At 44.6% G+C, this 17,235-nt stretch overlaps 1 long non-coding RNA gene across 1 annotated transcript; it reads right to left on the bottom strand.

Annotated features, from left to right (window-relative positions):
* Window positions 1–10,473: 10,473 nt before the first annotated feature.
* On the bottom strand, window positions 10,474–15,584 carry LOC120359245. Its single transcript, XR_005576058.1, has 2 exons — window positions 13,345–15,584; window positions 10,474–11,686 (listed from the first exon to the last, which is right to left on the bottom strand). It is a non-coding gene; the product is annotated as an uncharacterized LOC120359245 (long non-coding RNA).
* Between the last annotated feature and the right edge of the window lie 1,651 nt (window positions 15,585–17,235).

Below are 17,235 nucleotides of genomic sequence, written 5' to 3'. Positions count from 1 at the left end.
ACCATAGACTCGATCTTATAGCCATTGCCACCATGAGATGGTTTATTGCCGGGACCTGACCCCATGTAATCACTATAAACTATACCTTCCTCTCTCGGGGAGGGCTCTTTCTCCTGTACCCACGTGTTCGTATCAGGTGCCATTACGCGCAGCGCGGGAGGCCCGCCCTCTTCTTTTTTCTTCTCCTGTATTATCACTCTTTTGTCTTTCTCATTCTTTCGTATTGTCTCGCTCTGATTCGTTTTTTTCTGATTTTTAAGAAATTTTCACAATGTATTGGGATCTCCTGTTTCATATTACAGTAGTCGCCAACTAAGTTTAATGTACAATAGATGTAAAAAATAAGATTCAGACGTATTATAGAAGAGAATTTTTTTTACAATCTGACATAAAATAATAAACATGAATAAATACAATACAAATATCATTACACTATATTTTTATAATTTCCTGAAGAAATGCCAACGTCATAACTTAGCCTCGTTTCCCCACATCTTTTTTCGTTGTCTGAAATAAATCCTTAACTTCTTACCTGACTTTGCCATTCCTCTTATACTCAAGTATTTTTCATCTCGGGAAACACAGCCGGACAGTTAACGGATGTGTTCGAGCACGGGGAGGGTCTAGAGCATTCTCCTCTCAACTCCGGTGTGCCTTCGACTCCGATGCAAATAATCTTCTTCCTCTCATGACCGAAGAAAAACAATGCGCCGGATTCAATACCGGTAGCGAGTACGAGCCAAGATCGTGCGTTGTGGGTGGGCCTCTCTCTCTCGAGAGGAACGATAGCAGCAGCAACGCGGCAACAGCATCGAGAGAGTTGCAGGGGCAGCATCGCTCCTCGGTTTCACGGTCTCGTGGAGCTGGCGGCTACGTTGGCTCTTATGGGAACGCGATAGATCCGATAAAGATGCACGCACACCAAAATCTATCGGTTACGCATTTTTTTAAGTCGCTTTATGGCCGTCCGAGAGAGAGAGAGAGAGAGAGAGAGAGAGAGTACGGCCGCGTTCCGCATTCTCAGTTTGGACACGCGAAATCGTTATTTCGATGAGGTATATTGTCGATCCTCTTGAGCCTCTCCTCTCACGACCGCACATGTTCAGACCATTTGACGCACGAACGGCAGAAATGATTCGCGCATTGGCCAGGCACGATCGACGTATTACCAATGTGAGAGAAGCCTTACGGGGGTAGCATAGTAGCCACTGCTGAAATGATTCCTCCGCAGTGGAGACCTCCGCACGAGCTTGTTATTATTTGTACTATTGTTGGCTCGTGACTTGCAACCCGGGCCTTACCCACGAGCCAGCCGCTCGCTGGCTCGACTCGTCGGCCCGCCCACAAGAAAACAAACATCGATGTATCGCCGACCGTCTCCGCCACGTTTCCTTCCTGGCGTCGATGATGGTGGCACGCCATTATAGTTTTTATGATTAGTATTTTATCAAATACGATGTAGTGGCCTCGTCGCGCGCTCGCACAAGTTAATGTTTAAAATTGTAAATTGAAATGAAACAGATATATTTTAAGTGCGATCATGTTTTGCGACTTTCACGGTCGTTGACTGGCAGCACGTGCTGTCCGCTAAAGGGATTGCGACGAGTATCGGTGATTTGATAAGGATCAAGGACAGCGTTGAATTCTGTACGACGTCGGGAGAATGATTCGTTCTCGCTCTCGCAACGGCTGACACACATTCGCAGCGGCGGTAACCCGTTTAGGAATCAACGCGGCGGTCATTACCAACTTTGTCGTATTGGGACATTCGCCAAGAAGCAAGTCGCTCGACGAGAAGCGCCGGCAACGATGGAAACCGCGCGAGCAGTCGGTCGTCCGATTAGATCGTGAGAAAACCCGTCAGTTAAACCAATACGAATGCACGCGGATGTCCATGGAAAAGTCCTGCGTGGACGACGATCGTGATCGTCCTCGATCGATCCGCCCGTATGCTTGATCGTCGATCGTAGAGAGGCTCCTCCAGTATCTCGATCGGCGAGTGCTTAGACCTCGCTCTTCGGCAGTTCGTTGCCTAATGGTGGGATCGGTAAGGAGCGATTAAATCGCAGATTCCTTATCTCGCCTTACGGTTTCCACCCTGCTCCCTGGGCGGGAAGTGCCCCGAGGCGTGTACGAAGACGCGGCCGTGCTTCCCCTCATCCTCCCTTCGCGCCGTCGACGTTTTTCGAGCTGGGTATACTATACGTACCTCGGTGCAGAGGCGCGTCATTATACTCACGTCACTCAAAAGCTCCTCTTCTTCTGCCCTGCCGGGGTCCGGAGTTATGAGAAACACGAGCCGCGAGGTAACCGCTGCTGCCGCCACCGCCTCGGTCGGCATCTCTTCTTCTTCTTCTTCCTCTCCACCTCCTCCTCCTTCTTCTCCTTCTCCTTTGCCTCTTTCCCTTCCGCCTTTGCCGTCTCTTCCTCTCACCGTCAGATCGCCCGTCCGCTCCTCGAACAATCATTTATAACCGCGCACGATAATTCGTGCAACGTGTCCCCGAACAAAAACCGCGATCGATAGAGGTGCCAGATAGGCGAAGGGACGCACTCCCGATGTCCCGCGGTCGATCGTACTTACAATGAGCCACGACGACACGGCGTCTTCAACGTCGGAGCCAAGTCTTATCTCATCTTCTTTTTTTGACGATCGATTTCAATTCTCGCTCGGACTCGTTCGTCGCTATTGAACGCATCGATTTTTTGTACATTTGAAACTTTCTTCAGTAATTTATTCTTTGTAAGTGAAATCTATTTTTAATATTTCTTCAAAGTATCTGAACAAATATTTCAAGAATAAAATAATATGTGTATATTTATAACAATAAAATCACATTTTTCGCGTATGTTCACGGAAATTATATAAACGTCTACGCAAATCAAATTATTTAGCTTCAAATTGATGTTGAAAAATTCACGACATACTTAACAGACGGTATTTAAGCGTACGCTTGACACACTTTGGAATTCATGGAATGGCATCTTTTCCTCTTGCGCACGATAATCGTTGAAATAAGGGGAACCGGTGTGACGATGCGCGATTACTATTAAGGTGCAAGAGGAAAGTCTCAGGCTGGTGCATTGCGTAGGCGAATCGAGAGTGCAAGGCCCACGACGGGGCCTCGCCCTTTCCTCAGCACCGTCTAACGCCATTCTTTTCACTCAAACTTCCCCCGCTTCGTTCAGCCGCGTGTACCCACTAACCCATAATTAGAGGCTTTCGTAAATTATATGCGCGAACGTGTGTCCCCTCGGTAAAATATCGGCTTAATAATAACAGTTGGAGAGCACGGCAATTATCAGAACCCCCGAGGAGCGAGAAGAAGGTCTCTGATGTTCTTTTGTCTCCTCCTCTTCCTCCTCCGCGCGCGTGGAATTCTTTTTTTTTTATATCGCACTAGGTGTATTATCTCTGGAGTGATTACTAGATTATTATCTCTGAAACGAATACAAAGCGAGAGTACATTCATTGTGTAACAAAATTTTGCTAATTTACTTCTAGATCAGACACTTTGCAGAAAAACGTCTCTCTTGTGAGATAAATTAAATTGTATTCCAACTGTGTGCGTACATACTTAATAAGCTTGATAGGTATGAACGTCGATACGTACGTGTGCAATTAATAATGGGCGACGTATATGAGCGTGTAACGCATGATAGGGGAAAGACGCGCATAAGTCAATCGTTTCGTTTTCACTCATTTGCAAGAAAACGCAGACTCTTCGGATCTCTTCTGGTATCGGATTACTGCAAGAAGAGTCGAGTCTAGGTGGAGAGAAGTTCTCTTAAAGGTATGTCTGCTGTTTTGTCAGTTATAATTATACAAGCATCGTTTTTCGTATGAACGATCGTGTGGGCATAGTGTGCGTTTGTTCGTTCGGTACGCGTAGCCACAGATTCTTAAGGGCGGCCATAATGCGCAACCGGATACAGTGGCTTTTTATTGGCTAATTGGTAATTAAGCCGGGTTAAACAGCGGGCGGCCAACGCTTTCTTGCCCGCCTCGAGTCGTTCTGCGACTCGCTAATTTAATTTGCGGTTTCGTCGCGTTCGTTCATCCATACCTGAAGATCCGAACGAGCGGGAGCTGCTCGTTTGCGTTGCCACCGTTCGTGTCTAATCTTCCGGACAAGCGACTGTATGATCGCTCTGAAGAATAGTTGAACCTAAACTTATACGCTGTGAACGAATGTTTCAACTACAGATTTACAGAGTCGCATAGTTTTCGAATCAGCTATTTATAAATTCTAACTATAATTTGATGGAGCTGAAACTATAATTTGAAATTAAGATACAAAGGCGTCCTTAGACCCGCTGTTGATGGGATTGCTTTGTCCTCCTTTATTGTTAGACTTTACAAAGCTACAAGTGTGCTTCGACACGTGCCCTGTCTGTCTAAAGATTAGAACTCTGGAAGTCAGAGAAATTTTATGAACCCCACTCGACTCTTTGAGAGCTGTCGTTTGCGAGCGACATGTATACACCGGTATACTCCTGCGAGAAAAGATAGGGAGTGCACCCCGAGGGCACTGAAAAACAGGCCTGGCACCGATTTGTCGACGAGATTAGACAATTTGTAAACACGCCGTGCCGGGTGTACCATGGTTGACCTGTCTCTGAACCCGTTGCTCGGTCCTGCTTCTCTCTCTCTCTCTCTCTCTTGCTCTCGCTTTGTTCCTGTTCCTCCCTTCCCTCCGCCCGTGAAGAAACCCGCCGCCGTCGTCGAATTCGAATGCATTCACCCTGGTTCATCCATTCACTCGTTCCATTCATGACGGTCTTTCCCTCGTACGCACCGACCGCGAACACGATGACGCCGTGGATTCGAGAGATCGTGATTACGAGGAGGTGGAGAGGAGCGCGAGAAGGAGAGACGGAGGAGACAAGACGGTGGGCCACAATACGACTGCGGACGCACCGGAGGTCAGGTCGCGAGAAACGAACGCGGACGTGTAGGACGCGTTGCTCTTATCGATACTGACGAGCGATGAGGTCGCCGTGTAGTCGGGGCGGAGGGCCAAGGAAAACACGGAGGAGGGCCCAGACACGGTTTCTTCATTCAAGGATGCACCTCGCCACACCTCCATCGCGAAGAAGTCTGCTGGTGAAGAAAATAAACCGGATATGACGTTGTCAGGCGTCTAAGAGGCATCTCCACTCGTGATCGACGTGACTTTCGTCATTTTATATATTAATGTATACCAACTACGTACCTGCGATTTTTTAATATCGCTGTTTTTTTGTCAATCAATTATTAATATTAGGGTTATTTTGAATAAGAGAAAAAGAAATAATAGATTTAAAGGTGTATTCGGATATTTGTTTTTTTTTTATCGCGTAGAATTAATTGAAGCCTCTTCGAGAGAGTGTAGCTTGTGTCTCCCTTTCCGTTTCTCCGTCTGACTTCGCCCTTTGCCTCATTTCTATACAGTGTTCCGAAATAAACGTACGACGAGATGTACCTATGTGTTAGGGCGGTGACTTCAGACTTGCCTAACCACACGTGGACACATCGGCTCTCCTCGCGCCCACGCGCAGAAAAAGCCACGGGTCCCCCTTTGTTCCCTCCTCTCTTTGTCGTTAAACAATGAAACGCACGAGGGACCTCTAATAACCTCGGCTCACGGCACACGCAGGTATAAGCAGGTAGTGCCGGCGCACGTTGCGGGGTACGATGTGTAGGTCGCGGTGCCGACTATGGAAGACAAATTATAATGAACGACGGCGGCGACGAGACAATCCGCGCATTACGGCGTCTGCGCACTGCGAGAGGACGCAAAAGTATTTCTACAATCGAACAGGGTCTGCGATCCGAGAAGGAAACGCTATCTTAGAGAGAGAAAAACGGAATGAGTCACTTGCGGCAACTGAAACGTCACGTCCGGCCGGGACGCTCGTTTGAAGCTGAAGCAAAGTCATTTCGTACGTAACGGTGGCCGTGTTTCGTCCCGGGTTATCAATGGTCACCGATGACACGCGAGATCCATTTCGTATTCCAATAAAAGTGTGGCGGCGGGACCGTTGCTCCTTATAATTCGGCGGATCTAATGGTGTCGGAAGACGAGCGAGAGCACAATCTCCGCACGGACAAAAGAGAAGAACAAGGGGAGGGAAGGGACACGAGAGTTCTCCTCGGCTAGCTCGGACTCGTGACCCGGCCCTTTTCGTTCCTGGCACATTGATTCTATGGAGTGACGGATGGTCCGGGGTCGAAGGAGGTCACGGTGGCGCCTCTCGGTCCCCTCCCTTTACCATTCCGCGCGTCCGGCCCTCGGTGTTTAGTTTAGGTTCATTCTGTCTCGTATTCTTTGCCTTTTTCGTCGGTATATATCCTGGCTAGGCTCGTATCTCATCCCGAAGGGAAACGCAAATAACTCGAGATCATGGCGGTACTAGTACTTGGTCGTGGGTTTCGAGTGTTATTATAGTGATCGCGCGATAATCGTACATATAATTCGTACAAGGAAATTCAAGTACGAGGGTAACGGGAGATTCGCTGCTTTGGTATCTTCGAGTACCCTTACATCCTTGAGCTGTGTAATGGAAACGTAATTGATATAATAATGAACAAAATATACATACTCATGCGCGCGGAGATGTTTGATTTGCGATAATCTTGTAACGCACGGAGGCAGCCACCGATGTTTTCTTTTTTTACCGTATTTCTTTTTCGAAGTATGCGCGTCGCAATGTGTTTGTAATCGCAACATAACCGAGGAGTATCTGGAACAGTGATGCCGCAGCGGAGCGACTGCGGGGAAAGATCCGAAAGATGATGTCACGTGAAGCAGGGGCGGCATGCACGAGTGCCGCTCCCGATGGAAAAATTAATAGAATCATTTTACTGAACCGCTCGCTTTCTGTTTCTTCTCCCTTGCACGTGTATTGCGACTCCAAAAGACTCGTATACCAAGATTCTCGGTTGGGGAGTGAACGGGAAGCATGAAATGGAAAATATAACTATCCCCACCAGCCTCTCATCCTCCGCAATAGAGACTACTGCCGTCGCCCGTTCGGTATAAGAGAGAGCTTTATGCGCTTAAGCATCCCTGCTAAGATTTGTCACGAAGCTAGTTCACCCGGCAAAGTCACCATCTCTCCGAGCCTTGATAAGGAGAACCGAGACTTTGTAAAGCGGTCCGCAGACAGCGCTGTAACTTCCGCCGCTCGTAACTTTCTTTTACATCCTCAGTAACGTTCGGCAATGCAATGTTGTTTTGTAGAGAGAGAAAGAGAGAGATTAAATCCGGCAGCCACTTGCGTTTACTTAAGATTGAAGCGACAATTTAATTACGAATTGTCGTAACGACATGGACCGAATCTTGTTTTCTTTTCTTTCTTTTTTTTTAGGAGATTTATCTTTTAAAACTTTGTTTTGAAAACTTTCTCATTGCGTATCGAGCAAAAATAAATCCATGGGAAAGTCGCAATAGAGGTAATTTTTTTGTGAATTCTGCCGTCATTTTCTTAAACGCACATTTGGCCCGATATGTTTCTAGTAACATATACCGTTCAGCTGTATAAATTTTACGACGACGTTTTCCTGGTTTGGAAGTAGGCAAATCGAACGAGTACGAAGAGCCTGACAGCCGCGGTGGTCAAAAACCCACATTGATGGCGACGGTGAGATTCATAGCCGTCAAACGAACCGATAGCTCGTAGGCAGACCGTAAAACTGCGCTAAAACGGGAATGATGCGTCGTGGTTTGCAACTTCTATTTCGAGACGCGACCCCGGAAACGAACCAAGTGGCAAAAGGCGAGGCTTCTCGCTTGCTTCCTTGCTTCATCTCTCTCTAAAACCGTTACTGCGTACCATGCATTGTGTCGAACGGTATTATTACATCGACCTGCCAGTACCTGCTGCGTCTTATAAAAGAATCGCGAGAGACGAGAGCTGGCGTTCGCGTCTCCTCGTTCGTCGTTACGCGCTCTTTTTAATTCCCTTTTCTCCAGTTTTCCGCTGTCAGAGAGAATTACGAAACTATTTCAGCATATTTAAGTTTAAATCAAAATCTATTGCAATATAAATTATTTACTTGAAACTTTAACGGTGAGAAAGCAGCTTAGGCCTAATGAGTTTGGACTTATTCCTCGGTAGCAGAAGAGTCGATATACGCGGTTACGAAATGCGTTTAGTTCTAGATCGCGAATAACGCCGTATGTATTAATAGCGCGTATCGATTGCAGAACCAGTTTTGCTTAAACAACACGCGGCGCGCGGTGTCCGCGGAGTTAACTCTAAATCGTATTCCGGTCTAATAAATTTCCCCACCGGGGAAGATCCGTGTGCTATAGCGGCACTGGTATACTCAGCGGCGGCTGCTATCTGACAACGTGTTTTCATATGTTAAAGACACGATCCCGTGGAAGGAGACGTTACGCGGCGACGGGTAGTTGCTAGAGACCATTCCTGCTCCTTTCTTTTCTCTCCCGGGCGATAAAGCGTCCGAGGAACGGAACGAAGGAACGACAGTTCTACATATTGGCTGGTATCTCCGGCCATTTATCTCCGAATTCATTACTGCCTAGCTGATGCAGCGCGACCGTGCATCGTGTGTATATACCCTGCCGGAAAAGGACCACGGGCGAACGAATCCCTTGCTTCGCTCGATGGCCTCCTCTCCCTTAGGTCCTAGGGCGCGTTTTCTTTTCTCGAGGAATCCACTTTGTATTAGAAGCTGACAAGCTGTCGAAACAAATGTACCTCTAAAGCCATTTCTTTTTCTCTTGTGATAATTGTCAGCACGATGTTGACGTAAACCTAGCAGGCTCGTGTAACAAAAATATTTACACCGAGAGAAAAATTTGTAGCGCTGGCAACTATAAGGGGACAACTATACAAATTTTGTTAATAAAATTATAATATATAGTTAAGTAAACTATATTATAGTTATTGCAACTAAGTTAATGGTTAAAAGAATTAATATCATATAGTTTTAATTGCTGTATTATATTGCATACTACTACTATTATTAGTTCTCTTAATCATTCACTTATTTGCAATAACTATAATATAGTTCACTTAACTATATATTATAATTCTGTTAACAAAATTTGTATGATTGTCCCTTTATAGTTACCATCATTACAATTTTTTTCTCTCAGTGTAATAAGCGTTCTAAATTAGAAGCCCGAATTGATATTAGGATTTGATCGACGTAAAAAATTTAATCCCACGAAAATAAAAATTCTTGATTCCCCCCATTTTCAAATCAGCAAGTCGAGAATATCAATAATATCGAAAGAGAAACAGGAATAAAGCAATTATTAAAGAGTGTGCCGTGATAGAAGATAGCGCTTCCCGCAATCAGTTGCGTTGACATCCGTTCACTGGCGATTACAATCCGGATTCTGTAACGTGATTGTTATTAAGAGCTACATTACTCGATAGCTTTAATCTCTTCGCTACGCTCGAGGAGAATCGTCTCGTTTAAATACTCTTTCGCGACTCTCTCGTCGCGAGCGATTTATCATTCCGGCCGCGCTAGTCGCACTTCGGCCAAGGTCTCTCCTTTAGGCTCCCGTCTCCTTCGTCCCTCTCGCGCTTCTCTATTCTCTCGACTGAAATTCGAACGACCTTGAGTTCGTGACATGATTTTGCAAAGCGACTTTCGCTCTCTCAAAAACTCTGTTGTAGCTAATGTCATGGAAAGGAAAAGAATTTTTGCGTTTTCAATTTATATCCGTTATAAGAGTTTATTTAATTCCAACTGTGCGTTAATTCACGCGATCGCAGTTTCCGTATTCCAAGATACGTTATCGTTGAATCAGAATTATCACAGCATATCGTCGCGCGATGCATTTATAACACTCGTAAAAACGGTCGATTTACTTGGCACGTTCTGACGATATTTATCTCGAGGGCGATTACGTGAAATACGCGCGCGGGGTTGCTGGAAACACTTATTACCACGAAAACATATGTAAATCCCTTCCCCGAGACGCGCGCCGATGTTGGATAGAGTCTCCCTTCGCTTCATTGTTTCGGGCGACTTTTTTCTACTTACAATCGCCGTGCCATCCTGTGGCCCCCTTGCGCCATTCCCGTCGCTCGCATTCGCCGTTCCTCACCGGCCGCGTGGCATCGCATCGGATATACGGCACATACGGGGGTCGTTATGTTTTATGGCTAATTGTTTTATTATCTTTGACATATTTCCAGTTTACGGCCGCGGCTCGGCGTTTTGCTTCATGGCTGTCTATTGTACGTGATGAACGTCGCTTTATGTGCCACCCTGGATTATACCTCGGCCTACGCCCGACTCGTGTTTTATCCGCGAGATGTTCGTCGTATCGAATATGATAAGCGACATTTCCTCATGATAAAAAAGAAACGTGTACTTTTGTATCGTCTCGTGGAAAAAGAATACGTGTTATGAATTGCGATATAAAAATGTCATCGATCGCCTTTCCGTTCTTTCAACATTCTTTGCTTCTTAATACCTTGCGACCGTTTAATTTAATGCAATTAAAATTAAACGTATTTAATACTTGATTAAAAATGAAAAAAATTTTATCATTTCAGGGATATTTTGCATGAATAGTTAACAGAAAAATGCATGTATACGCTGAGTTTCTTGAGTCGACGGTATTTCAGAATCGGGATATTTTCGCCACGTGTCATCCTCCATTCCATCAGGCTCGTCTCGCATTCCTACGCCGGAAGGGCATCTATCACACCCTCGACATCCGCAATTGAGCGTGTTGCATCGGCGAGAAGTTTGACCAACGACGAGCAAAGACAGACAGACGGAAAGACGTGCGCCTCGAGAAAATGAGGAGGGTGAAAAGAGGATAAAGTCTACGATGAACAAGGATACGTACACGTTAGAAATTCTTTTTGGTTTAGGTATGCCAATATATCGCCTTCCATCGTCATCCCTCCGGCCACCTCCGGGATACGTGACTCCCCGTAAGAATGCACCCACCGTCCCACCCGATCGGTCAAACTGCTGGGGTTAAAATAAATAATGTCCACGTTCCGTCAAAATCGAATCGATACGTGAATTCCTGTCTAAACTAACTCCCAGACTTATCAGCCCACGAGACTCCTTTGAGCATGTGATACTCGATTTTGGTGTGAGCTGTCGAATGCGATAGATTCTGAGGACGTAAATAAAATGTTATTAACTTTTTATTGCAACGACTTTCACAGAGAAAACATCCCAAGTTATAATGTCGAGTTCGACTAACGCAATGCAATTTTTTTTCCTGTTCGATCAATGTTATTGATTGAGAAAAAATGCTACTCTGCCAAGATGTTAAAAATTGATACTTTTTCTTCATGAAAAACAGCCGGGCTGATTCATTCCTTGCGGAAGAAAAAAATTGTTTCTTCGAAGGGCTCGCCTGGAAAACTCACAGCAGATTCGCTGCCGAAGGATATTCCAGGAAGGTTGAGGTGTTCCACCAGCCGTTGACTCTCGGCTCATATAAATCAATGTCTCTCCGTGGCACACCGCGCATATAACACCGTAATGTCGTCCAAAGGCCTCGATATATTCGCAGGAGGGTCGCGCCCACGGACTTCGAGGTCATTCCTACATACATCACTGACGTTGTCAACTCAATTCTCCTTCTTGCGTACTCAACTTTCGTCCGGCTGTTCACGGTAGTCAAGTGGATTCCGTAACCAATTTGTTTGCGGATATAGCTCAACATTGATCTTCCATAACTCGTAACTGCAAACAGATATGAACTGACAGATTTTTAAACGAACATTCAGGAGTTATTTTAGAATGGGGAATAAAAATATATTTCAGCTAATTTATTCAATCTGCGAAGTATTGAAATGTTATATCGAAATGTCCGTTCTTTCGATACGCAAACGAAACGTATTCCTCTTCGTGCGCAGGGGTGGTTTTATTTTAGAAATACAAGCTAGAAGCACTGAATTGATCGCGTAGATTTGACAGCCTCGGAATCGAGGTCGTTGCGGCATGTCGTGGGCCGTTGGATTTCAGAACGGTGCGTAAGCGCGCGACGAGGGTGGAACAAAGCGAGGGTGTTGAACACAACTGATGTTCACTTATTGGCGGCGTGTCTGCCGGCATGGTGCAGTTACTCATGGACCGCAGACGCGCGCCGGTGGATTCTACTTCCCTCTTTCTCTCATGCGTGTACGTATGTGTGCGTGTATGTGTGTGAGATGCGAGTTGTGAAACGCACGTGTTTGTGGTGTTCGTGTAGAGGCCGGAGGGTCGTGAAACAGGTGGCGCCAAAACCATGGCCGTGGGCTGTAGCTGTCAAATATTGCGGTTACTTTAAAAATCGATCGAATCCCCCGCACCCTTAGTTCCCTTCTTCCCGACGAACAAGGCGCACTGTCTATTCTACCTTTTGCAAAGGATTCGACAGAAAATACTATAGCTAGAAAGGGATCTTCTATCGCACAAGAATGAAATTCACGTCTAATAACTTTATTTTTGAGAAGGCGCAAATATGTTTGATTCATAAATATATTCTGTAAATGAGAATCTTTTTTTCTCTTCATCACCATAAGAGAATATACTACGAATACACTACTGAAACTTGTTTATTTCTTTAAAAACATGACGATTTCATAGTGCATAGTGTAAAAATTACGAAATTGTAGAAAGTGGATATTTTCATTTAATAACAAAAGTCGTTCTGTTTTTGATACTCATTGAATGTCAAAGGAACAATGCTAGTGTCGACTTACGTAACTCTATGGAAACTCGGTGTAGACAGTTTACGGCGCGATCTATTGGGATTTAATCTCGCAAACATTTTATCTCGATGCATTTCTAAGATAATAGTCCTTTCCGTGAAAAAATAGGGTGACCTTGGACTCGTAATACCCTTCGGACACTCATTAGACAATTTAAGACACGTTATATCCCAATTCGCCGGTCTATTATCTGAAACTACATCGGCTTCTTGGAAGAAACGCTTCTTCTCCCCGGACTCACAGCTATTGAATAATATAACGACCTGCAACCCTATCCTCGCATACTAAAGATTCGCCCAGAGCATCGCTGCGCTTTTGCCTTGTTTTAGCGGAATGACGAAATTCATCATAGCCACGAAAGGACGATCTCGGGCTTCCTTTAATCGCGCCTTCTTCAAAAGTGCTTCCTCTCCTTCGTCCGCCTCGTACATAATGGACTCTTATTTTTTTATTTCACGATGTACACGTGAAATAATAGCTATGGCAAAAACGTCAGCTTGTTTCCCTTTTATGTTGAGCGTAAAATTCAGGCGTCTGATTTTATTTAATAATATCTTACCAATAACTAATATCATTGTAATAAAATTTAATAATATTAACGTTTAATAATGTTTATTTTTGTACATTTGTAAACTAAGTATTATGTACCATTATCTCACTCGCCTCACTGCAATTTCCTTTTATCGATGAAGCATTTTAAACAAGACGTATCGCAATCGTTTGCGAAAGTCTTTAAGCAATTTGTATAATCTTTATTGAGAGACACTGGTGGCACTGTGCCCGTGGGGCACAACGGGCCCCGATTTAGTTTGGCTCAGGGGGTTGTTGCTGTGGTCGAGATGGATCCACGCACCATCCCGCTCTCGTTCCTTCCTCTCCTGATCCTTCTTTTTTTTCACGTGCCCTCTTCTTCTCTCTCTTTGCCCATAGACCGCCAGACACGTAATAACACGTTACGCGGCTGCCAGGGACCGCGGTGCCCAAAAACGTCGAAACCAAAAACACAGCGCACACACGCCTCGGTCTAAACAGCACTCTATGAGGGGCCGTGCTCGAAACACAGGGACACCGACACCTAATAACCCCTAATCTAGCGAGATCCCATAACTGGACCTAACTAAATGCTATTTCGTACGTGCGTACGTGCGCCGTGCATGTCGCACAGCGCCGGGCAGCTCATCGACTATGCAGCAACTTTTTTTTTCCAGCCCCATCGTATAATTGATTCTATACGTTTAATTATAGGTATTCGATACTTTCGATATGACCCCGCCCGATGCGTATCCAGCTGTGAAGTGCAATGTCCAATCGAGCGATGATTTTTCTAGTGTGAAAATTGATTATTGAATAATACGATGAGATAATGGGCAGATAAAAATCGGCTCGTCATGATTTTAAGTGATTGCCTTTCTGCAAAAAAGAAGACGAAGAAAACAGTACGAGTTTTCTGAAACTAATTAACAGTGGAACATGATTTGCTATTAAAGGTTAAGTGTACGCGTTTTCCATAAAAAATTCATTTTTCAACAGACGCGACGATCTAGATTCTCGACAATCTAGGTCTGCGCTTGTGTGAAAGTGAAAGGAATTGTATAGGGGAGTTCAACGTAATACGCTAATGTACACACCCTTTTTATATACTTATCTTCTTTCTTTTATTAATTCTGAAACGAGTCGAGCGTGCTGGCGAGTAGCGCGACCATGTAATCCTTCACTTTGAAAAGATCGGCAGAGGCACGAGATAAGAGGCTCCGATAATAACGAGCCTGTAAGTAGGACAGGTGTCCGCGCGATAAAGCCTACGCGACATCTGGAAGTTATGCGCCAGCACGCACGCGTTTCCGCAAAATAAAAAAAAGGGGGGTACCGCGTAAAGAAATGACGAGAGGAGTTGGAGCTACACATGATCCTTTGTCATCCGAAAGGCAATCGGGAGCACCGTGATAAATGGTAAACATTAGAACGAGGGTTCCGCGCGTTGAACCGATCCCTTTGCACGCTGAATCTCTTCCCCGAGGAAATCGCGCAATCTCGCGCGAGAGAATCTCGAAGTGATAAGAATCCAAGTAAATAGTCAAAAAGATCCGTTTTCTTTCCGATTGGATTACTTATTCCGCTTGATGCAGTCTCGCGATGTGGAATAGCGAGTTTTGCAAGCGATATCATCGAGAACGGTGATGCGTGCGCGCGCGCGCGTGTATGTATGTGCGCGTGTATCCCAAGAAAAGTGATATTTTTACTAGAATTTAAATTTTTTTTTATAAATTCAATTATTCAAATACAATAAAATACGTTTATATTTCATATTTCTAAATGAATCTGTGGTAACGGTAAAATATAATTTGTACATTTTTGCTAGTTTTTTTTTACGGATGAATTAGCGCACGCGCTTTCTCGCAAAATTTATTCGCCAATTTTCTAGATTACCTAGTTACGCTTATACGCGTTAGGAGCGCGGCATCACCGACATCTCCGTCCGAGTCCCGAGAATCGCGTGTTCCTTCGAATAAAAGATGAAGAATGATGAAAAACCACGAGCACCCTTCAGCCCCCTTAATTCCCTCGTTTAACGCGGCATTCCCGAAGGGAATCTCACTGCGCGCACTTTTTTCATATATTTTTTATGAGTAGAGAGGAAAAAAGAATGCGTAATCGCATTCAACGTAGTGCGAGCGTAATAGCTTTTGCGCTTCCTCTTCGTAGCTTCTGATTTTCAAAGATTCCTCGACTGTTTAACATTGAACAATTTGGAAAACAGAGTGCCTCCATTGTCGGCTTGACTTTAGATAACAGCTAAACAATTTTTCACAATGTTTTAGCTACGGGATTCCGTATGGAGAAGATACAATACTGATGCTATCGATCAATTTTTCTCAGTTACGCAACGCGAAACGACGACGCCGCGGCTCGGCGATTTAAAGGGGGGAGGGGGGGAGGATGAGTTTGCGGACCGCGGGCGAAATTATGCAAAGTGAATGAAGATAAAAATACACAATGGATAGGGCGCACGCGATATTACGTATTACACGATGAAATCTTATTTATGGACGCTCCGATGGACCCACCCCAGCGGATGCGAGCAGCTCCAATATTTTACCTCATCGGTAAAATAAGAATTCATATTCGTGCGCGCGGGTCCCTTTGTGCGACCAGGATTCTCCTTCTTCCTTTCTCTTTCTCTCGTTCTTTCTTCTTTCCTCTTTAACCGAGTTCCGGCGAATCTGGAAAACTCTCCTTGAGCATTTTCGTAATGATATCGCTGGACTCTCGTGCGTCACCGCTGCCAAATTGACGATTTCTTACGACCGTGATGTAGAGCACGAAGAATTTAGACCAAAACGTGCGACCGCCGTTCGTCCAAGAACGCGCCCGCAAGGTTCTTTAATTAATCTCGAAAAGGGACGGTCACCGGCGCAGTATCGCAATGAAACGGCTCTCGGCGCACCGAGAGCGTGTCATTTGCATGAAAAATATACGCCGTGAACTTCTTGCCTGACAATCCGTACTCGCGAAAATTCTGCAATGTGAGATTAAAAAATTTGTGCGGTACCTTTTACGTCGTATTAATTTTTAAATATCCGTGCGATATTACTCTTGGAAGCGTTTCTTCTTCCATCGCGTATTCGACAATGGTTCTTTCTCTTTCAACACGAAATACTCTCTCGCCCGCAGGCGAGGCGGGAGGGTAGGATCGCGTTTAATCTTCTCATAGAAAAATCGCCGTTTCCTTCCAACGCGTGAGCGTAACTGCGGCCGCAGCTACGGCCTATACGAGCCATCTTTTTGTACCGACTTGGCAGCCTAAGCGACGGGCTGCATTGTGCAAACACGTAGCGGCAATTATTATTATTTATTGCACATTTTGACCATAACCACCGACTTTCCTTGTCCTTTTCACTTCTCACCCGTCAGCCTCACCATTCGCCATGGGCGGTTACCAACTGCCGCGGCACAGTACCTGTCACTAAGCTCACAGATGTTATGCTCGGATAAAATCAATGCCGGCACAAGTCACTGCGCGCGATCGTTAGGAAAATTTATTTGCCACGGCGAAGAATGATGGCGTAATGTAAGGGATGATACGTTAGAAAATTATATTGTCTTTGCAAAACGAACAACGAGAACAACGGAGACGTTGAGACGACGCGCAACAGAGTTTTTTTAAAATTTTCTGTGTACAGATATCTCTACTTACGATTACCTCGACTTACGAGTTTTTGAACTTACAATTTGTGCTACTGAAATTATTCTCAAAGTTAATTAGTAGATTATAATCTGTTCAAGCAGCATTGATCCAAATTAATTTTATAATACTGAATATTATATTATAAGTTATACACTTTTAAGCAAAAATAGTGCTACGTATAATTTAAATATAATTATAAGTTATACATATTTGATTTTTAATTACTCGTTGAAATTAATCTGTGTTTAAATTAAATATTAATTTTATAACAACTGTTACATTAAGAATTATAATTTTTTAACAAACTTCTGTTTTGTCTATTTCTTAAATAGAGATCTGTACATTTTTGGTAA

This window comes from Solenopsis invicta, chromosome 12 (genome assembly GCF_016802725.1).
Source record: "Solenopsis invicta isolate M01_SB chromosome 12, UNIL_Sinv_3.0, whole genome shotgun sequence".
Classification (NCBI taxonomy): domain Eukaryota; kingdom Metazoa; phylum Arthropoda; class Insecta; order Hymenoptera; family Formicidae; genus Solenopsis; species Solenopsis invicta.
The sequence above is the reverse complement of the archived record's forward strand: the minus strand, read 5'-3'. Positions and strand labels throughout refer to the sequence as shown.